This window comes from Hemiscyllium ocellatum, chromosome 46 (genome assembly GCF_020745735.1).
Source record: "Hemiscyllium ocellatum isolate sHemOce1 chromosome 46, sHemOce1.pat.X.cur, whole genome shotgun sequence".
In the NCBI taxonomy this organism is placed as follows: domain Eukaryota; kingdom Metazoa; phylum Chordata; class Chondrichthyes; order Orectolobiformes; family Hemiscylliidae; genus Hemiscyllium; species Hemiscyllium ocellatum.
In genome coordinates this window covers 25,839,046-25,865,877 of record NC_083446.1, presented here as the reverse complement: position 1 = coordinate 25,865,877, position 26,832 = coordinate 25,839,046, and positions in this window count along the sequence as shown.

Genomic DNA, 26,832 nt, shown 5'->3' with positions numbered 1-26,832 from the left:
TTGGCTCGGCCACTTTTAGAATTTCCATACTGCTTCAATTCCAGTCTCCCTGCTATAGGATGGATGATGGGAAACTTGAAAGAATTCAGAAAAGATTTACAAGGGTGTTGCCAGTATTGGAACATTAGAACCATAGGGAGAGGCTAATTTCACTGGATCACTGGACGCTTGAGGTGGCATTGTAGAACTTTATAAAATTATGAGGAGCAACGATAGGGTGACTAGTCATGGTTTCTTTTTTACTTCAGGGGATGGGAATCTAAGAGTAGAGAGAATAGTTTTAACATGAGAGGGGAAAGACTTCAAGGGGATTTGGAGGCTTTGCGGAGGGTGAAAACAGGTTTACTACGATGTTGTCTGGATTGGGAGAGGTTGGAAAAACTTAGATTTTTATCTTTGGCAAGTCAGTAACTGCAGGGTAACCCGAGAGTCACAGAGTGAATAACGTGAATCTTTTTTGCAAGGTGGAAGTGACAAATTCTAGAGCCACACATTTAAGGAGAGGGGGCAGTTTAAAGGAAATGAAAACCAAAACAACTGCAGATGCTGTAAACCAGGAAGAGAAACACAAGTTTCTGAAACAGCTCAGCAGGTCCAGCAGCATCTGTGAAAAGAAATTAGAGTTAACGTTTCTGAGGAAGGGGGAACACTCCCGAAACAGTAACTGATTTTTCTTCACAGATGCTGCATGACCTGCTGGGCATTTCCAACAATATCTGTGCAGGTTTAAAGGGAGATATGTCAGGCAAGTTTCTTAAGCAGAAGGTGGTTGTTGACTCGAATGTACTCTCCTGGGAGATGGTAAAAGCCGAAACAATCACAACGTTTTTGAGGCATTTGGGCAGACACACAAGCAGGCATGGGGTGGCAGGGATATGGATCATGTACAGGCAGATGGAATTAGTTTGGAATGGCATCATGATCCACACAGACACGGTGGGCTGATTATTCCGGTGCTGTAACTGTTACGTTTTCCAAAGGGAAGAATGTCTTTTGAAGAAGTAACAAAGGATTGATGAGGGCAGAGCGATGGACATGTTCTACGTGGACTTCAGTAAGGTCTTCCGCAAGGCCCCTCATGGGAGACTGGTTAGCAAGGTGAGATCTCGTGGAATACAGAGGAAACCAGCCATTTGAATACAGAACTGACTCAAAGGTAGAAGACAGAGTGGTGGAGGGCTGCTTTGCAGACTTCAGCCCTGTGACCAGTGGAGTGTCACAACGATCGCTGTTTGATCCACTGCTTTTCGTCATTTATATAAATTTCTGGGATGCGAACATAGGAGGTATGGTTAGTAGGTTTGCAGATCAGACCAACATTGGCGGTGTAGTGGACAGTGAAAAAGATTACCTCAGAGTACAACGGGAGCTTGATCAGATGGGCAGATGGGCTGAGGAGTGGCAGATGGAGTTTAATTTAGAAAAATGTGAGCTGCTACAGGAGGGACTTATACACTTAATGCTAAGGTCCTCGGGAGCATTGCTGAACGAAGACACCTCGGAGTGCAGATTCATAGCTTCTTGAAAGTGGAGTCGCAGGTAGATAGAATAGTGAAGGCAGCGTTTGGTATGATTTTCTGTATTGGTCAGAGCATTGAGTACAGGAGTTAGGAGATCATATTGCGGCTGCACGGGACATTGCTTAGGCCACTGTTGGAATAATCCATACAATTTTGGTTTCCTTCCTATCAAAACAATATTGTGAAACTTGAAAGGGGTCAGAAAAGAATTTCAAGGATGTTGCCAGGACTGGAGGATTTGAGCTACCAGGAGAAGTTGAATAGGCTGTGTTCCCTGGAGCATCAGAGGCTGTTGGGTGACCTTATCGAGGTTATCAAAATCATGAGGGGCATGCATAGGGGAAATACACAAGTTCAGATGGTTGGAATAGTCTCATAGGCCGAATGGCCTGCTTCCACACTGTAGGGATTTGGTCACTGAGTATAGGAGTTAGGTACAATTGTGGCTATACTGGGCATTGGTGAGGCCAGTTTTAGAATACTACATTCAATTTTATTTTCCCTGATTTCAGAAAAAAATGTTACCACAACAGGACTCAACCTCATCATGACAATTACCTGGGAAGCGTGCACAAACAAATACACTGTGCAGTGAGTTGATAATTCCTTGAAAGTGGGCTTGAAGGTAGACAGGTCGGGGAAGGTGGTGTTTGGTATGCTAGCTGTTATTGGGAAGTGCATTGAGGATAGGAGTTGGGAGATCATGGTTTGGTTGTACAGTATATTAGCTCAGCCACTTTTGGAATCCCCAGACTGCTTTCAATTCTGGTCTCCCTGCTACAGGAAAGATGTTGGGGAACCTGAACAAGTTCAGCAAAGATTTACAAAGGTGTTCCTAGTATTGGAACATTTGAACCATAGGGAGGGGCTGAGGCTATTTTCCCTGGAGCAGGACTTGCTGTGGGATGGCTTTATACAACTTTATAAAGTTGTGAGGAGCAACAACATACTGACTAGTCAGTTTCTTTATTCCCAGGATAGAGGAGTCCAAAAGTAGAGGGCATTGGTTTAACATGAGAGGGGAAAGACTTCAAGGGGACCGTAGGGACAACTTGCTTGGTACATGTATAAATGAGCTGGTTGGCATGGACAATTAGGACAGAGGGTCTGTTTCCATTCTGTGCATCTCTATGACTCTGTTTTACAAAACCTGAGGAGGGATTCAGAAAATATCTGCAAGGTTATTGTTAGGACTGTGGAGTTAAAGGGAAAGGCTGAATAAGCTGGGGCTTTTCCCCCAGAGCCTCAGAGACTGAGGGGTTACCTTACGGAGAAGCACAGACAGGGTGAATAGCCAAGGTCTTAGTTTCCACCCAGTGTCGGGGAGTTCAAAGCTACAGGGCATTGGGTTTTAGGTGAGAGGGGAAAGGTTTCAAATGGACCTGAGGCCAAACGGTTCACTCAGAGGTTGATGAGCGAATGGAATGAGATGCTATAGGAATGATGAACGCAGGTCAAATTAAATTTAAAAGGCTTCTGGAGAGGTACATGAATAGAAAATGTTCATGTGCGATATAGGCCAACTCTCCCAAATGGAGTTGGATCAGGTTAGGATATCTGGCCGACATGGATGAGTTGGACTGAAGGGCCTGTTTCCGTGCTGGATAACTCTCTGACTCGAAGTGCCTCAGCAAAATGGCGGAAATCCACAATAAAAACAAAACGTGCTGGAGATCCTCAGCGGGTCAGGCAGCATCTGAAATGGTGATAGATGCAGGAAACATTACAGCCTTGAAGTAGTGTTGGGATGATCACACCAAGCACTACAATATCGATTACACGCTGAGTGCCAGAACGTGGGACCAGAATAAATAGGTGCTGGATGACCAGCATGAATACGATGGGGTTGGAAAGCTGATGTTCTGGGTCAGGACTATTCATCAGGACTGACAAAGGGTCCCGACCCAAAACATCAACTTCCCTGCTCCTCTGATACTGCCCGACCTGCTGCACTGCCCCAGCTCCACATTGTATAGACTCTGACTTCCAGCAATGCCCCCATCTTATCCATCCTGGTCATTGTGTTCAGGTCAGGCAGCATCAGTAGTGCTTGGTGTGATCATCTCAACACTTCTTCAAGTGCACTGTCTACCTGCGCCTCTACTTTCGAAGAATTATGAATGTGCACTGCAAGGTCTCTTTGTTCAGCAACACTCCCCAGGACCTGACCATGATGTGTATCAGTCCTGCTAAGCTTTGCTTTTCCAAAATGCAGCACCGTTAGATAAATGCATTTATCTACGTTAAACTCCATCTGCCACTCCTCAGCCCATTTGCCCATCTGATCAAGATCCCATTGTAATCCGAGGTAACATTCTTCATTGTCCGCTATGCCTACAATTTTGGTTTCATCTGCCAACTTACTAACTATACCTCCTATGTTCACATCCAAATCATTTATATAAATGACAAAAAGCAGAGGGCCCAGCACCAATCCTTGTGGCACTACACTGATCACAGGCCTCCAGTCCAAAAAAACAATCTTTCTCCACCACCCTCTGTCTTCTAACTTTGAGCCAGTTCTGTATCCAAATGGCTTGTTCTCCCTGCATTCTGTGAGATCTCACCTTGCTAATCAGTCACCCATGGGGAACCTTACCAAACGCCTTACTGAAGTCCATAGAGATCACATCTACCACTCTGACCTCATCAATCCTTTGTGTTAATTCTTCAAAAACAGCTCAATCAAGTACGAGACACGTGATTTCCCACACACAAAGCCATGCCGACTATCCCTCATCATAGAACACAGACAAGTACAGCACAGAACAGGCCCTTACGTCCATGATGTTATACCGAGATTTAATCCTAATGTAAAACATAGTAACTTAACCTACACACCCCTCAACTCACTGCTATTCATGTGCATGTCTTGTCCCCAATGACTTCGCTTCCACCACCACCACTGGTAACGCATTCCATGCATTTACAACTCTGTAAAAAACCTACCTCGGACACGTCCTTAATACCTTCCTCCTAATATCTTCATAGTATGACTTCTCAAACAAGTCAATCCTGCCTGGGGAAAAGTCTCTGTACACCTCTATCAGGTCTCCGCTCTTCCTCTTTCTCTCCAGAGAGAAAAGTCCGAGCTTATTCAAACTTTCATACAGGAAGCCTTCCAGTCCCGGAAGCATGCTAGTAAACCTTGTTTGCACCCTCTCCAAAGCCTCTGTACATTTCCTATAGTATTGAGACCAGGACTGGGCACAAAATTCCAAGTGTGGTCTCACCTGGGACTTGTAGAGCCGTAGCAAAACCTCACGGCTCTCAAACTCTATCCCCCTGTTAATGAAAGCCAAAACAAATTTGCTTTGTTAACAACCCTATCCACTTGGTTGGCAACTTTGAGGGATTTATGTACTTGCACACCCAGATCCCTCTGTTCCTCCACACTGTCAAGGATCCTGTCTTTAATCCTATACTCAGCATTCAAGTTCCCATTTATCCAGGTTGAACTCCATCTGCCATATCTCAACCCAGCTCTGCATCCTGTCTATGTCATGCTGCAGCCTGCAGCAACCCTCTATATTATCGACGACACTTCCAATCTTTGTGTCATCGGCAAATTTACTAACCCAACCATCAACCTCCTCATCCAAGTCATTTATAAATCCTACAGAGACCCAAGAACAGAGCTCTGCGGGACCCCACTCAACACTGTCCTCCAGACAGAATACTTTCCATCTGCAACCACTCTCTGCCTTCTGTCAGCCAGCCAATTCTGAATCCGGATAGCCAAATCTCCCTGTGTCCCATCCTTCCTGACTTTATGGATGAGCCTACCATGGGGAACCCTAACAAATGCCTTGCTGAAATCCATTTATAGCACATCCACTGCTCTGCAGTCGTCGACCTGTCTTGACACCTCCTCAAAGAACTCAATAATCACACTATGCTTTGACAAACTGTCATAAATTCTATCCCTCAGAATTATTTCCACAACTTTGCTGACAATAGATGTAAGACTGACTGGTCTGTATTTGCCACCAATTTCCCTATTTCCCTTCTTGAAAAGAGGAACAACATTCGCCTCCTTCAAATTCTCCGGTATGACTCCTGTAGAGTGAGGCGGCAAATATCCTCGCCAGCTGCTAGCAACTTCCTTTCTCGCTTCCTGGAGCAGCCGAGGATAAATCTGGTCTGGCCTTGGGGACATATCAATCTTAATGTTTTCCAAAATTTCCAGCACATCAATTTCATCAATCTTGATCTGTCCTTGCTTTTCCAAATACATGTAAATCCTGGCCCTCAGGGTTCCCTTCAACAACTTGTCGAGCATCGACCTCAGGGTCACGCATCTGTAGTTCCCGGGCTTGTCCAAACCGCCTTCGTTAAACAGGAGCACCACATTAACCAAACCCCAGTCTTTTGGCACCTCAGCTGTGACTATCGATGATACAAAAATCTCAGCAAGGGGCCCAGCAATCACTTCCCTAGCTTCCTACAGAATTTTAGGGTACACCTGATCAGATCCTGGGGATGTATCCACCTTTATGCATTTCAAGGTGTCCAGTACCATCTTTTGTGTAATATGGACAGTTTTCAAGATGTCACCATCTATTTCCCGACATTCTATAATTCCCATGTCCTTCTCCACAATAAACACTGATGCCAAATACTCGTTTTGTCTCTCCCTCCAGACGTGATGTTGAGGTTGTACAGGATGTTTGTGAGGCCTCTTCTGGAATACTGTGCCCAGTTCTGGTTGTGCCGTCATGGGAAGGATATTATTAAACTGGAGCGGGTTCAGAAGAGTTTAACCAGGAGGTTAATGGGAATGGATGGTTTGAATTTTAAGCAGAGTCTGAATAGGCTGGGACTTCTTTCATTGGAGCGTAGGAGGCTGAGGGGTGACCTTATTAGAGATTTATAAAATCCTGTAGAGTAAAGGTTATGTGACCAATAGATGCCCTTTCCAGGAGGGGTTGTGATTCAAGACTGGGTACATACATTTTAAAGTGAGAGGAGGAAAGCTTTAAAACGACGTTTGGGATTTTATTGTTTGTTTTTGCATAGAGAGTGGTTCACGTGTGGAATACACTTGCAGAGGACGTGGTAGCTGGGAATGCAATTACAATTTCAGGGTGGAACAGTGGCTCAATGGCTAGCAGGGCTGCCTCACAGCACCAGGGACACAGGTTCAATTCCTACATTGGGTGGCTGTCCATGTGGAGTTTGGATATTCCTCCCTGTGTTCCTCCAGGTGCTCCCGTTTCTTCCCACAATCCACAGATGTACAGGGTAGGTGAACTGGCCGTGCTAAATTGCCCACAGTGTTCAGGGATGATTAGGTTTAGTAATTAGTCAGGGGTAAATGTAGAGTAGAGTTAAAGGGTAGGGGAATGGGATTCTAAGAGGACAAAATATTTGGACCCGTACATTGATAGGGAATGCTAGGATGGATTTGGACCAAGTGGAGGCAGATGTCATTAGTTCAGTTCGAATTTATGGTCAACACGGACTGGTTGGACCACAGGGTCTGTGTCAATGCTGTATAACTTTATGACTCTAACCCTCACTACCTCTGTAAATTCCTGTGTGCTCAGAACTCTCCCTGTCAATGCCATCTCATCCAGCCTTACAACTCTTCTATATCTCAATAATTCCTCTCCAGCCTCAAAACCCCAAAACTTCTATCATAAATATCTCTATCTCTGTAACATCCTCCATCCTCAGAATAATTTCCAACTTTCATGTCCTCCAAGTTCATTATCTTCCCTATCTCGAATCCCCTCCAGTCTCTCAAAACTTTGCTCTTTATGCCTTTCTTTATTTCCAGCCTCCAGGACGCCCAATTTTTATTTCTCACTTGATGATGGCCCTTTCTGATTCCCGAGCTGAGCTTCTGAATTTCATCTTAAAACTCTCTGTCTCACTTACCTCCCAAAAACATCGACCAGCCATGTGCCATCTATTCTAGTATCACCTTTTCTGACCTGATGTCCAATGGAGCCTGTCATATTCCCATAATAAACATCTCAGCTGTATACAGAACAGAAGAATACTCTGATGATTCATCTGTGAGAAAGAAAACTACCACTGAACTATCCTGATCTATCTTCCAGTACTTGTGGAAAAGTCTCATCTATCATGGCATCGCAAGTGCACACTAAATACATCACAAATGTTTTCGGGATTTCTGTGTCTCTCACCCTTACAGACAGTGAGGTTTAGTGCAACTGTTGCTCTATGATGACATCACCCACAGGAACACAGAGCAGCTGGGTCTGTGCAAACCAGAGATCACCCACACATTGGGAAGAATGGCAGGGTCCCTGAGAGGGGGCACAGGAGATTTACCAGGATGGTCCAAGGAATCGGGGATTTTAGTTGCAGGGACATGGGTGTTGTTAATACATATCAAGGATATCCATCTAAAATAGATGGACTCTCCTTTCTAACCTCTCCCCTTGCCTGGGCTGGGTAACCTTCAGATTAAACCCACCACAAGTCATTTCTCCCTAATGAGAGAGCAGCCCTATGGTCTGGGAGGACAATGCTGATTTTCCCTTTTACACAGTGATGCCACTGTACCCCGGGGGTAGGGAAAGGGAATGCTGAAGGTGGTGGATGGGACACCACTCAGGCACAGTGCTTTGTCCGGAGGATGTTCACTTTCTTTAATATTGTTGGGGGCTGACTGATGCAGGCAAGTGGAGAATGTTCCAACAAAATCCTGATGTGTACCTTATAGAGAACAAACAGACATTGGGGAATCAGGGGTTTGGGGAAACTGAGATTGTTCTCCATGTAGCAGAGGCAATTGTGGCTGCACTGTGACAGAGGGGTTTACAGAAATTATACATTAGAATAATCAACCTTACACTCATCAGCTCTTCATAAACTGTTGACAAGACATATATGAAAGTCTTGGGGGGACATCTATTGACAGGATGGTTTGAGTCAAAGGAGAACTTTTATGCATCAAATAGGAATGAGCTGGAACACAATACTCACAACTAAATGCAAATATCCAGATCCTGATGAATTGAGTAATTCTGTCAGAGTGTGGTGTTACAAATACTGAGGTTATCATCTGAATGCCCATCTGTAATACAGGTTTATAAAATCCGTCACTGTCAGATCAGGTTAGAAACTCACAACATCCCCTCCTCCTGGCCCAGGATGACTGGACACATTACCCCTTGTGGAGGTCAGCAGTCAATTCAGGGGGAAATCTACGTGGATTTCTATCAGTTTCCACCTTGGGAGTTCATGTGACTAAACAGGGCAGATCTTTGACACATGGGAGAGAACTTTCCAAGTGTTAGTGAGATGTGGAGAGCAGGATTTGCTGCTTCTTCTTTCCTTCCGTGCTGCCGCTGTGCCTCATCAATAAGACATGGGGGGGGGGGGGGTTTGTGAAAGGCTCATGCAGCTTGATGGGCAAGTTGTCTCCATTCTGACCAGATAGGCAGTAAGCTTCTCCCAGTCATTCCATAGAGTATCCCTTAAAAGACAGGAACTCTGCATGCTTCCCACTGCCCAGCGTTCCCAGGAAAAGTTTAGAAGAATGATGGGGAAAATCTCCTAGGAAAGGCATCACAGTAAAGTTCCAAAAGGATGATAAACAGTTTACACAGAGGGATTCATTGGAGAAGTGGGCAACAAGTTGGCAAATGGAGTATAACTTGGGAAAATGTGAAGTTGTTCATTTTGGAGGAGATAATAAAAAGAACAGAGGACTATTTAATTGGTGGAAACTGTAGAAAGCTGCACCACAAAGGGACCAAGAGGTAAATGTGCAGGAAACAAAGCAAGCTAGCACAAAGTTAGACCAGGTCATCAGGAAGGGGAATGGAATATTGCTCCTGATTTCAAGGGATTTGCAGTATAAGAGTTTGAAGTATATACCTGAGAACAACTTTATACAGTGCGAGTGAGACCACATCTGGAGTAATGAGAGAAGTTTTGGTCCCTTTATTTAAGGTAATACATCACTTCATCGGAGGCATTCAGAGAAGATTGAGTGGGATGATCCTTGGTTTGAAGGGATTCTCTTTTAAGAAAAGGCTGAAGAAGTCGGGACTCTACTCTCACGATTTGGGAAGAATGTGAAGTGAACTCTTTCAAACATGTCGGCTTCCTAAGGGGTTTGACAAGGTAAAGACTGACAGGATGTGTCCCAGCATGAGGGAACCTAGAACCAGACTCTGGGTCAGTCGCGGAATCAAGGGTTCTGTTTTAGTTTTGTCAACTTTAATGCAACACCGAGACGAGTAAGGGGTTTCAGTAGCAATGGAGCTGGGGCGAGGGAGAGACAAGCAACATTTTACAGATTGGAATTCCTGGTGTTTGTGATTGTGTAGATGTCTGATCAGAAGGTCACCTTGGGGTCAGAATAGGAGAGCAATATTGTGAAGAGTGTAGTTCTGCCTCAGTTCCCAGTGAGAGAGGGGGGCCCAGCAGTAAGGGAAAGGAATTTGTAACAGCAACTGAAGGCAATTGGTTTAACCATTGCAATGTTTCATTGGAGGAAATTGCAGCTAATCGAGTAGTGGGAATGTGGCAAGCAGTTTGATAACAGAATAATAGTGGAGCAATGGAGAGGGATGACGGGGAGGGAGAGCTGAACATGGTCAGTGTACATGTGAAACCTAACACTGTGCTATTGGACGATGTCACCTCCTGGCAATATGTAGGTGAGAAAGTGGAGGGACCAAGGATAGATCCTTGAGGGACACCAAATACAAGGACTTCAGAAAGGAAAGGGAGAGTGGAGATGGAGAAGGATTTTCCAACAACCTTGAAGTCAAATATAAGTTAGTAGCAGAATGGGTGAGCAGGACATAACCAGAAAAGACAGACAGAACAAGGAACAACATCTGTGAATTGGTGAGGGGGAGTGATGATGATGATGATGATGAGGTGGAGCCTGACTCTACATTCTATTTCTACATTCGTGAGATCACCCAACTCCACCCTAGTCTCAGCTAATTTACTGAAATACTCGTCCATCCCTGTGTTATCTCCAGACTTCATTATCCAAACACACTCCTGGCCAGCCTCCCACATTCAACTTACATATAAACCTCAAGAATATCTTAAACTCTCCTGCCCAAGTGCTCACTTGCTCTATAACTTGCTGATCCAACAAAAGGCTCCCGTTTACAAGCAACTTAAAATTCTCGCCCTTGATGTAATCCCTGGCTGTGAACATGCCTGTCTCCCTGCACCACACAACCTGTGAGAACTCAACAACTCATTTTCTTTCAGACTCCCAACGATGTGTTTATTCATTGATTCACCGGATTGGCTGTTTCTACTGTTGCCATGGCAACACGGTCTGGAATTCTTATCCTAACCCTTTCATATCTGTTTTTCTCCTTTAAGGTATTCCCGAAAACCTGCTTATTTGGCAATTCTTTTGATCACCTGACCTAATATACCCATCTGTTGTCTAATGCCAGAAATTATCAATAGTATTTCTGTGAAATTATAAAAAATGATAAAAATACAAACTGTAGTTGATTTGCCCATACATTGTCAACTTTTCTCTGTCGCTGAGTGAATAATCTGTAACATCTCTTACCCAAGCACATTGTGGGAGCACCTTACCACACAAACTGCAGCTATACAAGGAAGTCAAACATCACCCTCTCCACAGGCAATGGCATTAATTACTGGGATCTGTGGAAGGAGAAACACAGTTGATATTTCAGGGAGTGCAAAATGCATTACAGGGAATGAAAATGGTGCAGAATGTGATGGTCAGAAATGGAAGCAAAATGCACTCTGTTGTAAAAAGGAATTATTCACTGGCAAAGTGATTGTGGAAAATTCAATCCGTTGAGAGAGCAGCACATTGTCAGGGGTTGGGCAGCAGAGGAAAATTAACTTACCAAAGGTCTGTGAAAGTAACAGTAAAACACCCTGTTTCCCAACACTTTACCTCCACTTCCCGCTCCACCAAGGACATGCAGGTCTTGGGCCACCTCCACTGCCAAATCCCAGGCATCTGATGCCTGGAGGAAGACTACCTCATCTTCTGTGTTCGGATACTCCAACCACATGGGATCAACGTGGATTTCACCAGTTTCCTCATTTCCACTCCCCCCACCCCCCTTATCCCAGATCCAGCCTTCCAGCTCGGCACCACCTTCTTGTCCATCTTCCTTCCCACCGATTGGCTGCTGCTTGACCTGCTGTGCTTTTCCAGCATCATACTCTGACATTGAAATCACCCTGACTCTGACACACTGTAAACCCTGCCCTATCACTCCCTGCCAGGCAAAGCTGCAGCTTGTCCCTCACAAAGTTGGCTGCCACACTCCTGTCCCATGAATCACTGCCCCCAATAAAGATGGCGGCGCTCACTCGCAACATTCACCATTTGAAGCATTTTCCCTTTTGCCACAAACACTGTCCTGGGATTTTCAAATTTGTGTTTTACAATGTGCACTAAGTTCTGTAAAATGTCTCAGCCCGTTCCTTTAAAATTTCCTTCTCTTCCTGGTCAATACGTCTTTCCTTTCCCCTGCCCTGCACCTTCACACATTTCCAATGCCTTGGTCACAACACACACTGGGCTGCCAGTGAAGCTGATCACGTGGTTGCTTATAGCCACGCCCCTTATTCACTCCGATTGGTTGGAGGACCGACAGGCACTGCCTGGTCTTCCAGTCCTTTCCCCATCTTCTTATAAGAGGTATAAGAGTGAGGGTTCATTCCCGTTTCTCCTGATGTCAGACATTAACAACAACTACCTGCATTTTATGGAGCCTTTCACACTGACAATTCACCTAAAGTGTTTCACGAATGCTGGAAACATTGATTAAAGAGAACAACTTTAAGATACATATTTAAGGAGGACAGAGGGGTTCAGGGAAGATATTCAAGAGTTTTTTTAGATTAGATTACTTACAGTGTGGAAGCAGGACCTTTGGCTCAACAAGCCCACACCAACCCCCTAATGAGCAACCCACCCAGACCCAATCACCTACATCTAACACTACGGGCAATTTAGCATGGCCAATTCACCTAAGCTGCACACTTTTGGACTGTGGGAGGAAACCGGAGCACCCGGACAAAACCCACACAGACACGGGGAGAATGTGCAAACTCCACACAGACAGTTGCCTGAAGTGGGAATTGAACGCGGGTCTCTGGCGCTGTGATGTAACAGTGCTAACCACTGTGCCACCCATCTGCAGCTCCAATCGTGGAGTGATGTATGTGGGGAACAGCTTACAACGGAGACAGTTAGTGGTTAACAATAGCTTAACAACCCCATGTCCTAGCCCCCTACCCCACACACTAGGCCTTTTTCTCACAGCCTGCCATTACACACTACCTATGGTTTGCCACGAATAGTCTCCATTAACAGCTAGTTACCCTCTCCCAGCCAGGTCGTTATCTGCTCCTTTATCCAACCGTTCTTCTCGCTCTATCCCTATCTATCTTTTACTCCTTACATCCTCCCCTAAACCCTACCTTCTGCATATAAACCAACATTTGTTCTCACAGTAACATCAGCTGTGAGGAAGGGACACCGAATCTGAAACATTAACTCTGATTTCTCGTCACAGATGCTGCAGACCTGCTGAGCTTCTCCAGAACCTCCTGGTTGTTGTTTCTGATTTACAGCGTCTGCAGTTCTTTTGGTTTTAATTTACCGGGAGATTGTAATTCTGGTCCAGCAGCCTCTGTCCCAGTCTCTGCTGTCTCTCCCACCCCCACCCACTGACACTGCACCTGCACAGCTCATGGACAGGTGTCGTCTTGCTGGCCACACCCCTCATTCACTCCCATTGGCTGCAGGACCACACAGACTCTCCTCCCATTGGTCTGGAGCTGCCATCAATCAAGCCATTCCCCATTGTGAGGTGAGTGGTGGGCTCTTCGTTCTCTCTGCCTTGGGATAAGATTCATACTTCACAGTGAATAGGGCAGTATCACAGAGCACAGGGGCTGGGGGCTATTCAGCCCATTGAGGCTGTACGCTCTTCCTCTGGAGATGCTGCAAATCCATCCCAACTCCCCTCACATTTACCCACAGCCTCCCAATCTTTCCGTAAAAAGTAAAATTGCAAATCTGTTTGAGAACACCTGCTGAATCTGTGTCCACCTGCTGTTCAGACTGTTCCAGATGCTCAGAATGTACTCAGTAAAATATAGGTCACATATTCACATTATTTTCCATTTAACTTAAAGTAGTTACTATTATTGTGACATTTTTAACAATTCCCCTCTCTTCAAAATAAATATATTGGAAACAAATCTCCTCCTTGTCGAAATCACTGCTTAACCAGCTAAGATCCAAGAATTATCTGTGCTGAGATGTACAGCTCAGAAACAATGGACCAATTCGCCCATGCCAACGAGGAATCCTAAACTAACGGAGTCCCACTTGCCAGCTATTGGTCTGAATTCCTCAAAACCCTTCCTAATCACTTACACAATCAGATGCCTTTTAAATGTTGTAATTGTCTCCACTACTTCATCTGGCAGCTCATTCCATTCACACACCTCACTAAGCTTGAAAACGTTGCCCCTTGATCCCGTTTAAATCTTTGCCCTCTCAACTTAAACCCACGTGGTCTTGTTTTGGACTCACCTAACCTGGGAAAAAAAAGACCCCAGCTGTTCACCATATCCACGCCCCTCGTGATTTTATAAATCTCCCAAACGTCACCTCTCAATCTTTAATTCTCAAGGGATATTAACCCCGGCCTATTTAGCGTCTCCGTGTAGCCCAAATCCTCCAACTGTAGCAAATCTTTGTAAATCTTGTCTGAACCATTTCAAGTTTCACAACATCCTTCTCAGAATAGGAAAATTCGAACTGAAAACGGAATTCCTGAAATGGCTTTATCATAGAACATAGAAAAATACAGCGCAATATAGGCCCTTTGGCCCTCGATGTTGCGCCGACCCAAGCCCACATAACCTACATGAGCCCACTATCCTCCATTTGCCTATCCAATGCCCGTTTAAATGCCCATAAAAAGAGAGAGTCCACCACTGCTACTGGCAGGGCATTCCATGAACTCACGACTCGCCGAGTGAAGAATCTACCCCTAACAATCCTATACCTAACTCCCCTTAATTTAAAGCTATGCCCCCTCGTAATAGCTGACTCCATACGTGGAAAAAGGTTCTCATTGTCAAGTGTCCTATCCAGCCACAATATCACGTCCCAGCTTCTGTATTCAATGCATTGACCAATAAATATAAGCATACCAAACACCACCTTCACCACCTGCCGACCTGTGACTCTACATTCAAGGAACAATGTACCTATTTTTTCAGCAACACTCCCCAGGAACTTTCCACTAAATGCATAAAGTCCTGTCCTGATTTGCCTTACCAAAATGCAGCAGCTCACATTTGTCTAAATTGAACTCCATCTGCCATTCCTCACTTGAATGGCCCATCTGATCAAGATCCTGCTGTATTCTAAACTAACCTTCTTCACTGTCCACTCCACATACAATTTTGTATTTTCTGTAAACCTACCTCATATATTCATATCAAAGTCATTTATGTAAGGACCCAATATCCATTCCTGCAGCACACTGCTTTTCAGAGACTTGCAGTCCACAAAGCAACCCTTCATCACCACCCACTGTCCCCTACCTTCAAGCCTGTTTTGTATCCAAATAGATAGTTCTCCCTGCATTCCATGTTATCTAACCTTGCTAACCAGTCTGCTTTGTGGAACCTTGTTCAATGCCCATATAGACAATGTCCACAGTCTATCTTCATCAATCTTCCAATCACTTCTTCAAAAAAAAATCACAATCAGGTTAGAGCGACAACTTCCCACGCACAAAGCCATGCTGACTCTCGAATCATTCCTTGTCTTTCCAAATACATGTAAATCCTGTCCCTCAGAATCCCTTCCAACAACTTGCCTGCCACTGACTTCAGGCTCACTGTACTCGTGTTCCTTGTCCTTTTGTTACCACCTTCATTTAAAAAGAAAGAATGGCACCCGTCTTCCAGTACCTCACCTGTCACGAACGATAATACCAATATGTCAGGGAGGGGCCCAGCAATCACTTCCCGAGCTTCCCACAAATTTCTGGAATACACCTGATCAGGTCCCAAGGCTTTATCCACCTTGATGCAATTTAAGACATCCTGAAACTCCTCCTCTGTAACAGACACTTTTCAAGTTCTCACTATTCATTTCTTCAAACTCTCTAGCTTCCACATCCTTCTCCAGTGAAAAAAAGACATGGAATATTAGAGGTGCGAGGTAGGAACGAAGGACTTCTGGGAAGGTGAGTCTAACTCAGTAGCTGATAGAGTAGCTCAGACTGAGCTGTCTCAGTCCTCAAGGACAGAATTGTTCAAATGGGGTTTGCAGCAGGTGGTGAGGGAACCAGCAAGAGGGAAAAAGATACTACATCTTAGCGTTATGAATCTACCAACTGCAAATGCATCTGTCCATGACAGTATCGGTAAGAGCGACCATCACACAGTGCTTTTGGAGACAAAGCCTCGCCATAAAGTTGAGAAAAACCTCCATTGTGTTGAGTGCTACTATCACCGTGTTAAATGGGACAGATGTAGGAACTCAAACTGGATCTCTCTGAGGCACTGTGGGATAACAACAGCAGCAGAACTGTACTCCAGCACAATCTGTAATCTCATAGGTTTGTACATCCCGCACTCACCCATCACAATGGACAGGAAAGGAGGGCATGCCATGAGCAGAATAGGCATACCTAAAAATGACGGGCCAACCTGGTGAAGCTACCAAACAGGATTTTCTGGATATCAAACAGCGTCAGCAGTAAGCAACAGAGCTAAGTGATCCTACATCCAATGGGTCAGTCAGAGCTCTGCAGTTCTGCTACACCCACTTGTGAACGGTGATGGACAATAAAACAACTTGTTGCAGGAAGCACTACAGCTATCCCCACCCTTACTGATGGAGGGGTTTCACACATCCATGCAAAAGATAAGATGACAGCATCTGCAGCAATTTTCAGCCAGACGCAAAGTGGGATGATCCATCTCAGCCTTCTCCAGTGGTTCCTAACATCACAGATATGAGCTTTAAGGCAGTACAATTTAGTTTGAATAATATCAACAAAATGGTTAAGTAGTGTAAAGGCTATGGGTCCTGCTAACATTCTGGCAAGAACACTGATAGCTTGTGCTCCAGAACTTGCCACCCACCAAGACACGTCCCGCTCCAGCATTGGCATCTACCGACAATGTGGAACATTGCCCAGGGATGTTCAAATAAAAACACGGGGCAAATCCAACACAGGCAATTTCCCTCCATCAGTCCGACTCGATCAGCAGTAACGTGATGGAAGTAGTCATTAGCAGGACGACCAAGCAGCAGCTGCTCAGCAACAGCCAGCTGAGTGACACTCATTTTAGGCTCCAGATTGTGTTACTGCCCTGATTCACAACCTGACAACCTGCTGAATCCCAGAGGTGAGGAGAGAGTGATAGCCCAGTCACACTCCAACACCACTATTTTTAGCTGATTCTACCCTCATCTCATCTACTGAAACTCTCATCCATCGTGTGTTATCTCCAGACTTAATTATCCAAACACACTCCTAGCCAGCCTCCCAAATTCAACCTCCCTGTAATCTAAAGAAATATTGAAAACTGTCGCCCATGTGCTCACTTCTCCCCAAACATGCTGATCCATCAAAAGGATCCTATTCATAAGCAACAACAATTTAGAAAACTCTCTCTTCATATAATTCCTGGCTGTGATCATCCCTAGGTCCCTTCACCACACATCCTTTGAGACTTCGACAACCCATTTTCTTCGAGACTCCCAACGATTTGTTAATTCATTACTTCAACTGTGTGGCTGATTCTACAGTTGCTAAAGCAACATGGTCTGGAATTTGCAGACAAAACCTCACAGGCCTGCTTTCCACTTTTAAGACATCCCTCAAAACCTACTTTTTGGCAATGGTTTTGGTCAGCTGACCAAATATCACCATCCATGCCTCATATCTAAAGTCCTCAATAATATTTTTGTGAAAGCATGATAATAAAACTACAAACTGTTCTTGAATTGAACATTATCTTCAAATAATCACTGTTGCTGTAATGAATAATCTGTAATGTATCTGACCCAACCACATTGTGGGAGCACCTTCACCACACAAACTGCAGCTGTACAAGAAAGTCAAGCATCACCCTCTCCACAGGCAACAGGGCTTTGGCATTAATCACTGGTATCTGTGGAAGGAGAAACACAGTTGATGTTTCAGGGAGTGCAAAATGGATTACAGGGAATGAAAGTGGTTCAGAATTTGATAGTCAGAAATGGAAGGAAAATACACATGTTTATTGGAAAAAATAATTCTTGACTGTCAAAAATATTCAAGAAAAAATGTAATCTCATGATAGAGCAGCACATGGTCAGGGGCTGGGCCACAGTGAAAAACTCATTTACAAAAGGTCTATAAAAGCAATAATACAGTACTAAACAGACCAGAAATACACCCATGGTTCGAGATTGAGGAAGCTAGACATTGACAAAGTGGTCCTGAGGGAGCCCAGAGGTGAAACAGAGCAGTATTGGCTGCTCTCATCACAATGACTCTAGTCTAGAGAAAGGCTGCACATGCGCCTGGCTGCACCTTGCCCCCTACAAAGATGGCGGCCGTGCACGTGTCCAGTGAATCGTTGTCCCGAATAAGGATGGCGGCGCTCACTCAGGCCTGCAGCCATGAGGCAATTCTCCATTTACTGCAAAGACGGGACTGGAACGTTCGAATTTGTATTTTCCGAAGTGCACAATTTGTTTGTAAAACCTCTCCGCTCATAGCAACACAGTTTTTCTCCCGTTTCCCTGTTTATTTCTTTCCTTACCGTATCCTTTCTCTCCATAACTTCCCGAGCATTCATTACATCGACTCTGTGTCAGGCGCGAGGGTGATCACATGGTTCACATTAGCTCCGCTCTTCATTCACTGTGATTGGTTGGAGGACCAACCACCCGCTAGGTCCTCCAGCTCCGCCCACGGTCCTTTCATTGGTCCGGTGCTGACATCAATCACCCGAGGTCACTGTTGACTGGAGCATGCGCAGTGTGTACTGCTTGTGCTGAGATGTTGGGTCATGTGATGGGAGAGGTAACAACAATGATTGCAGATGCTGGTAACCAGATTCTGGATCAGTGGTGCTGGAAGAGCACAGCAGTTCATGCAGAATCCAAAGTGCAGCGAAATCGATGTTTCAGGCAAAAGCCCTTCATCAGGAATAAAGGCAGTGAGCCTAAAGCGTGGAGAGATAAGCGAGAGGAGGGTGGGGAGAAAGTAACATAAAGTCCAATGGGTGAATGGGGGAGAGGATGAAGGTGACAGGTCAGGGAGGAGAGGGTGGAGTGGATAGGTGGAAAAGAAGACAGGCAGGTAGGACAAGTCCGGACAAGTCATGGAGACAGTGCTGAGCTGGAAGTTTGAACTAGAGTGCGGTGGGGGAAGGGGAAATGAGGAAACTGTTGAAGTCCACATTGATGCCCTGGGGTTGACGTGTTCTGAGGCGGAAGATGAGGTGTTCTTCCTCCAGGCATCTGATGGTGAGGGAGTGGCGGTGAAGGAGGCCCAGGACCTCCATGTCCTCAGCAGAGTGGGAGGGGGTAGTTGAAATGTTGGGCCACGGGGCAGTGTGGTGGATTGGTGGGGATGCCCCGGAGATGTTCCCTGAAGTGCTCTGCTAGGAGGCGCCCCCCAGTCTCCCCAATGTAGAGGAGACCACATCGGGAGCAACGGACACAATAAATGAAATTAGTGGATGTGCAGGTAAAATTTTGGTGGATGTGCAAGGCTCCTTTCGGGCCTTGGATAGAGGTGAGGGAGGAGGTATGAGCACAGGTTTTACAGTTCCTGCGGTGGCAGGGGAAAGTGCCAGGATGGGAGGGTGGGTGTTCAGGGGCGCGGACCTCACCAGGTAGTCACGGAGGGAACGGTCTTTGCGGAAGGCCGGAAGGGGTGTGGAGGGAAATATATCCATGGGGGTGGGGTCTCTTTGGAGGTGGCAGAAATGTTGGTGGATAATTTGGTTTATGCGAAGGTTTATAGGGTGGAAGGTGAGTCCCAGGGGCGTTCTGTCCTTGTTACGGTTGGAGGGGTGGGGTGTGGAGGGCGGAGGTGCGGAATGTGGACGCGATGCATTAGAGGGCATTTTTAACCACGTGGGAAGGGAAATTTCGGTCTCTAAAGAAGGAGGCCATCTGGTGTGTTCTCTGGTGGAACTGGTCCTCCTGGGAGCAGATACGTCGGAGGTGGAGGAATTGGAAAACGGGATGGCATTTTTGCAAGAGGTAGGGTGGGTTGAGAGTTTACTGAGGGTAAGAATTCTCTTTGCGTGAGCTCTGCAGTAGACTTCCTTTATTTGTGGAGGGCATTGCCTTCCTACTCATGACTGTATAGCTGTGACTGATGAATCAATGCTATCTGAATCAGTACATAAACACCCCAGTTTCACAACATCTAAAATCTTCAGCACATTGTATTACGCTCTTCTTTGGAGACAAAAAAAAACATGAAATGGAGCCTCAAGGAATCGGAGCAGGCGTAGGCAATTCATCCCTTTCAGGTTGTTCCCCCATTCTGTAAGATCATGGCTGGGCCAACCCAGACCTCAACACCTCTTTTATGCTTGATCCGCATAGCCCTCAACTGCTCAATATTTCAAAAATCTATTGCCCTCTTTTAAAATAATTTGAGATAGAATCAGAGATTCCCTACTGTGTGGAAACAGGCCCTTCAGCCCAACAAGCCAGAACAACCCTCCGAAGAGCAACCCAACCATTCCCCTCCCACATTTAACTTCCACTAAAGTTTGGGTGAGAAAATTCTAGCCATTCACTGAGAGAAAAAATTCTTTACTTTTTCTAAAATGAATGTCCCCTTGTTTGAGACTTCACTGGTGCTAGAAGATCTAGTCAACATCCACCCTGTCAAGCTCCTCAGAATCTTGTTTCCATAAGTTCACCCCTGCTTATCTATTCTTGATAGGTCAACCCTTTCGTCCTCGAAGTAGCTAAGTGAATCTTTTTTTGAATGGTCTCCGATGTTGGTTTATCCTTTATTAAATATGGGGGCTAACATTGTATACAGCACTGCAAGTGAGGACTCAGCAACAGCCAATGTGGTTAACCAATCCTCAATCCATGCAAATACATGACCCCGATACAATGAGCTCCTCAAATCTGCAATTTCCTTTTATGTAGCACCTTATCATTTGCATTTTTAAATTCCAAATACAGAACATCATTGGATTGCCCTTTATCAGCCCTGCTAATTATCTCCTCAATGAACTGTCGCAAATTTGTCAAATATAGTTTCTCTTTCACAAAACCCAGACTACCATGTTTAATGATAAGCTTTTCTAAATGTCCTGCTATTTCTTACTTTAATATCGACTCTGTAGATTCTTTCAGTTGATTTGCTAATTATGATTCCCCTTTCTTAAATCCATGTGGACTCTGTCCAATCCCGTCACTGTTCAGTCAGGATCTTGAGTGTACTCCAATATAGTTAGTAAATGTATCTGTAGTTATTTTAAAAATTGATTACTTGTAAATGCTGGACCCATGCAACATCAATGAATTTGTGACTCTGAGTTTGGGTTATTATGTTTTTTACTGTTAATTCATTTTCGTACTGTGTTATGCAGACAGTACCACGTGATCACTCTTAATTGTGAGTAACTTTGATAATAATATATTTTAAAAATGGCATCCCAAAATGCTGCCTCATTATTGTGCAAGAAGGATTTTATTCAATAGTTTGCAGATAAAATTGAACAGCATTTTGCTGTAATTTGGCCAGACTGCAAGTTACACCAAAGTATGAGTGCCTGACCTTTAGAATGTTCCCAGATATCGTGCAGCTGCAGTATTTTGGTTTGCACTCAGCTATATGTTGTTCTCACTTGTTTCTTTGTGAAAGCTTACAAAATTAATTTGGATGAATGAAGTTATGTTTTCTTTCATCAATATTAGGAGAAAAAAAGTCAGTATTTCAAGTGCTGATAAAGTAAAATAAACTGATAATCAGTAGAAAGGGTTTAAGATTGATAGATTCTTGTTGCCTCGATGAATTAAGGGCTACAGGGAGAACGCTGATAAGTGGAGTTGAAATGCCCATCAGCCAAGATTGAATGGCGGAGTGGACTCGATGGGCCGAATGGCCTTACTTCCACTCCTATGTCTTATGGTCTTATGGTCTCAGATGGATATGGAACAAATGCTGGCAAATGGGACTAGATTAATTTCGGATATCTGGTCAGCATGGGCAAGTTGGACTGAAGGGTCTGATTTATGTATTGTACAACTGTGACTTCATTCTCTCAATTATTCAAGAAGTTGAATACTTCGAGGAGGAAAAGGAGAATTCATGCAGAGAATGCACTTGAAATGATGATTGAGGTATATCAAACTCACATTGTTTCATCACCTTTTCCTCTGGGTTCTTCAATGAACAAACTTGTTTTGTTCTCTGAATAACTATGTATCATGTGATTTGTTGGCATTTAATATTTCGTTAGGATGGAGTGAACTATTAAGAAGTGTTCATGTTTAAAATTTAGGCAGCTTGATTGTGAATCTCATCTTGGCCTGAACATCCCTTTCCTGCCAGCCCTCCTTAACTCTTCAACCCATTACTGATTAAAAGTCTGTGTGTCTCTTATTTAAATTTACTTCATGTCCCAGAATCCACAGCGTTCTGAGATAGTGAATTCCCCAGGTTCACCATCCTCTGAGAGAAGTAATTCCTCCAACTTTCCCTTCATTGTAAACTTAGGACGACTCATTGTAGATTGAATCATCTTCTCTGCCTCTACTCGGTCAACCCCTGACCATTTTATAGATCCTCAAGGATATCATCTTTCATTCTTAGGCTGCAATGAATATGAATGTAAATAGTGGTTGTCGTTCAGCTTGTGGCATTTTGATAACTGTGGCAAAGGATGTTTGTTCAAAACTGAGCTCGACAATCAGTGCTTTTCAAATAAGAAATAGTTGAATAGATTAATACATTAATATGTTGGCATTTTGTTTTGAGGAAGACTTACTGTTGGGAAGATTTGGTTAAGGGAATATTGCAGTCAAAGCTGTGGAAGATTAACCTCCACCCATGTGTGAGGTAGTACACTGTGGTCAAAAGAATAAAGAGACCCCTTCCTCTTTGGAAATATGTCCTTAAATAGGGCAGAGGGATCTGGAGATAGCAACGAGTCACTGGCAGCAAATGGCACCAGTTTGTGAGGTTAAATAGAAAAGTAGATCATGGGTTTATTTCTGGGACGACAGAATGGAAATGTGTTCGATATGTGTAGAACCATGGACAGATCACCCTTGGAGCACTGCAAACAGTTCCGATCTTCATATTGTAATATGAATGTAGAGGCAGTAGGGAAGATAAAGAATAGTTACTGGAATTATATTCAAACTGAATTTGAATTCATCAAGTAAGATTGGACAGTCTTGTCTCATTGAAAAAGAGTGACATGGTCCAGTTACGTTTGATCGGGTAGACATGGAAAAGATGTTTCTGCTTGCGAACGACAGAATCCACTGGATCTGGGGATATAATTGTAATCACTATTAAATCTCACGGGGAATTTGCAGAGGGCGACAAAGTCTTTACCAAAAAGGGGTTTGAATGTAGAACTTACTTCATCAGGAATAATTGAAGCAAATAACAGATGAACTCAAGGAGGAGCTTGGAATACAAGAAATCAAAGAAAACTATGTTGATGGGATTAGGTTGAGAAGGAAGCCTGTGTAAGTCACAGATACTGAGAACCTGTTTTTTGTGTCCTGAAACTATGCATCTTCTGTTGCCACTGAGTACTCCCATAAGGTTGTCGAGCCAATGACTAAAGATGAGATTGAAGAGAAATCCTTCCATTCCCTTCTGCCACCAGAGTGCCAACACCACTTTCATATGGGGAAGAAACGCAGCCAGCAGGATGGTTCAGATGAGGACATAGTGCGGAACCAGTCGGCTTCTCTTATGGATTAGGGTGAGTGGTGTTACCAATTAGTGGGATCTCAGTGCTTGGAATAGTTTCTCCTCTCCATGTTCGAGGTATCTTGCCATGAGATTCAGATGGAGAGGATGAGGACCATATGGTGTAACGAGTGTGAGCCAACAGTTGGGCAGGGCCTGTGTTTCTGAAAAAAAAAGCGAGTACCACTCGGTCACAATGTGCCCAGAGTTTATAAATCATGAAGGAGAATAAATACTTGATATTGTTAATCTTTGTGATCGAGTTCCCATATAGTGAAGACAACGATTAATATTTATTGGGATTCCTTGCTCCCCCAATCAGATAAACACAAGGCAAACTTGACTGTGAAGAATGTCCCTGAATTTACAAATTTCTACTGTTCATTGAAGGTAATAAGATGCAAAAGATATTTTTGCAGAGGAATTTGACTTGAACAAGAGAAATTTGTGCAGATAATTAGAGGTATTCTAATTCGAAGGATATGTTTAGTGATATCCTGCACAGATCGATGTTGGAGATCTTATTATTCACTATTCATAATGAAAGGAAAGCCACATTCAACATTTGGGGCCACTCTGCAGATGACAGCGATTCCAAGTGTAGGGAGATGGAAGCATAGCATTAGAAAGCAATCTTGATAGATTCAGTAAATTAAAAAAAAACGACAGATGAATCAAAATCGGATATTTTGTGATTGTGAAAATAGAGAGAGTGGACTCCAAAGAAACTACGTGGGATTGATCCAGCTGTATAGTTCACGAAAATGCCTCAAACAGGTTCAGAAAAGTGACCAAGGGGCCGGTGGAATGTTGACATTGATCTCGACAGAAGACGAGATACCAAAGGATTAGAAGTCATGCTTCAGCAAATCCGAACCTAGTTAGACCAAGCTGTCAGGGCTGGGCACCATGGCTGAAGGAGAGTATCCCTCTGAGGGGAAGTGCAGTGTAGATTTACTGAAGTGATATTTTGATTCCAAGGCTTAACTTAAGAAGAAAGATTAAACAGATAAAGTGTTCGAGTCAGAACATTGAGGTGTGATAACGGGGAACACATTTGTACACAGAAATGGATAGTTTGATAAAGTTCCACAAACAGCGATTGATTGGAAATCATTTGCAAATTTTAAATTTGAGGTTGTTAGATTTTGAATGAAAATGCTGAAGGATTATGTGACAAAGACAGGGATTTGTCATGATGATGAAGATGGCCATGATTTGGGTGAATGGTGGAGTAGGCTCACGAAGTTAAATAGCCTCCTCGTGTTCTGATGTTGATGTAACCGTGGCTCCCTTATTCTCTGCAAGTGCAACTCCTTTTGTGTTTTTGGTTATTTATCAGAACCTGGCAGCAACTTAGTGACTGGAGTCCTGGCCAGGAAATTATCAGGATGAGGGACTTTGCCGGTCTTAATGTGTTTCACAGACGGTGAAATGACACAGCCAGCACTCTCCTTCTGTCTTTCCCCAAATCTCTCCCCCCTCTCTCCTCCCCTCCCACCGACACTCCCTCGTTCCCACGCTCCCACGCTTCCATGCTCCCACTCTGCCAATCTCGCTCTTTCCTTTGTCTCTCTCGCTCTCTCTCGTGTCTGCCCTCTCTCTCTCTCTCTCTCGCTCTTTCTTGCAGCTTTCTCTCACCCTCTTTCTCTAATCCCTCTGTCTCTCACTCGCCCCCTCTTTCTCTCACCCTCTCGCACTCCACATCTCTCTCTCTCACTCCATCTCTCTCTCTCACTCTCATTTCTCCCCCTCTGTCTCACACACCAGCTTTCTCTCCTCTCTCTCTCTCCCATCACTGTCGCCCTTTCTTGGTTCTCTCTCTTTTGCGCGCGTCTCTCTCTCTCGCTTACACCCACTTTTGCCCCTCTCTCTATACTTATCTCTCTCTTTGTTTCCCCGGCACCATCGCTTACCTCTCTCACTCTCACTCTATCCTTCTCTCTATCACCTCTCCATCTCGCTCCTCACACTCTCTCTCGCGCTCTCTGTTGCCCCTCTCTAACCCCTCCCTTGCTCTTTCTCGATCACGCTCTCCTTCACCCTCTTTCCACACCCTCTCTCCCTCTCTCTTTCCCTCACTCTCTCACTCTCTCGTATTTGCCCACGCATTCCCTCTTTCTTGCAACTCTCTCCCTCTTTCTCTTGTTCTCTCTCACTCGTTCTCTCTCGCTCTCACTCACTCTCGGTCAATCTCTCTCTCTCTATCAGGTCTCTCTCTCTCTCTCTCTCTCTCTTTGTCTCTCTGTCTCTCTCTCTCTGTGTCTCCCTCTCTCTGTGTCTCCATTTCGCTCCTCTCTTTCTGTCCCCACTCTATCCATCTCTCTCCCGTCCCTCTCTCTCTCTTGCCCCTCTCTTTCTTTGGCACCTCTCTCTCACTCGCCACCTCTCTCCATCATTCGCTGTTGCCTCATTGCTCTCGCATCCTCTCTTCCTCTCTCACCCCTCTGTCTCTGCCTCGCTGGGCCTTCCCACTGTCTCTCGCCTCGTTTCTCACTGTCTTTTGCCCGTCTCTCATTGCTCAAACTCTCGCTCGTCCCATCTCTCCATCTCGCTATTCCTTCTCTCTCGCACCCTCTCTCTCTCTTTCGCCGCCTCTGTCTCTTACTCTCACTCTCGCTCCTCTTTCTCTGTCGCCTTCTCTCTCTCTATCCTGCACCCTTCTTTCTCTCTCTCTCTACCAATCCTCTCTCTCTCGCACCCTCTCTCTCTCTCTCTCGCGCGGACTCTGTCTCTCACTGTCACTCTCCCCCCTCTTTCTCTGTAGCCCTCTCTCTCTCTCTATCCTGCACCCTTCTCTCTCTCTCTACCAATCCTCTCTCTCTCTCTCTCTCTCGCGGCCTCTCTCTCTCTTTCGCCGCCTCTGTCTCTTACTCTCACTCTCGCTCCTCTTTCTCTGTCGCCTTCTCTCTCTCTATCCTGCACCCTTCTTTCTCTCTACCAATCCTCTCTCTCTCGACCATCTCTCTCTCTCTCATGTTCACTCTTCGCTGTCTCTCACTCTATTTCTCTCTTGCCCTCTCTCTCTCTCTCTCTCTCTCTCGCTGCCTCGTTCTTTTGCTGTCTCTCTCCTGCGCTCTCTTGCTCGTCCCCTTTGTTTATCTCTCTGTGTCTCTTGCTCTCCTTCTGGGTCTCTCTGGCAGTTTCCCTCCTCGCACTCATTCTCATCTCACTTGCCCTCCTTTCTCCCATTCCCACTCCCTCTCTCTCTTGAACACCTCCCTCTCGCTAGCTCGCCACCTCTGTGTCTCACCCCCTCCGTCTCTCTCTCACCCTCCCCTCTCTCTCTAACCCTCCCCTATACCTCTCTCCCTCTCCCCCCTCTCTCTCTCACACCCCACACTCTCTCTCTC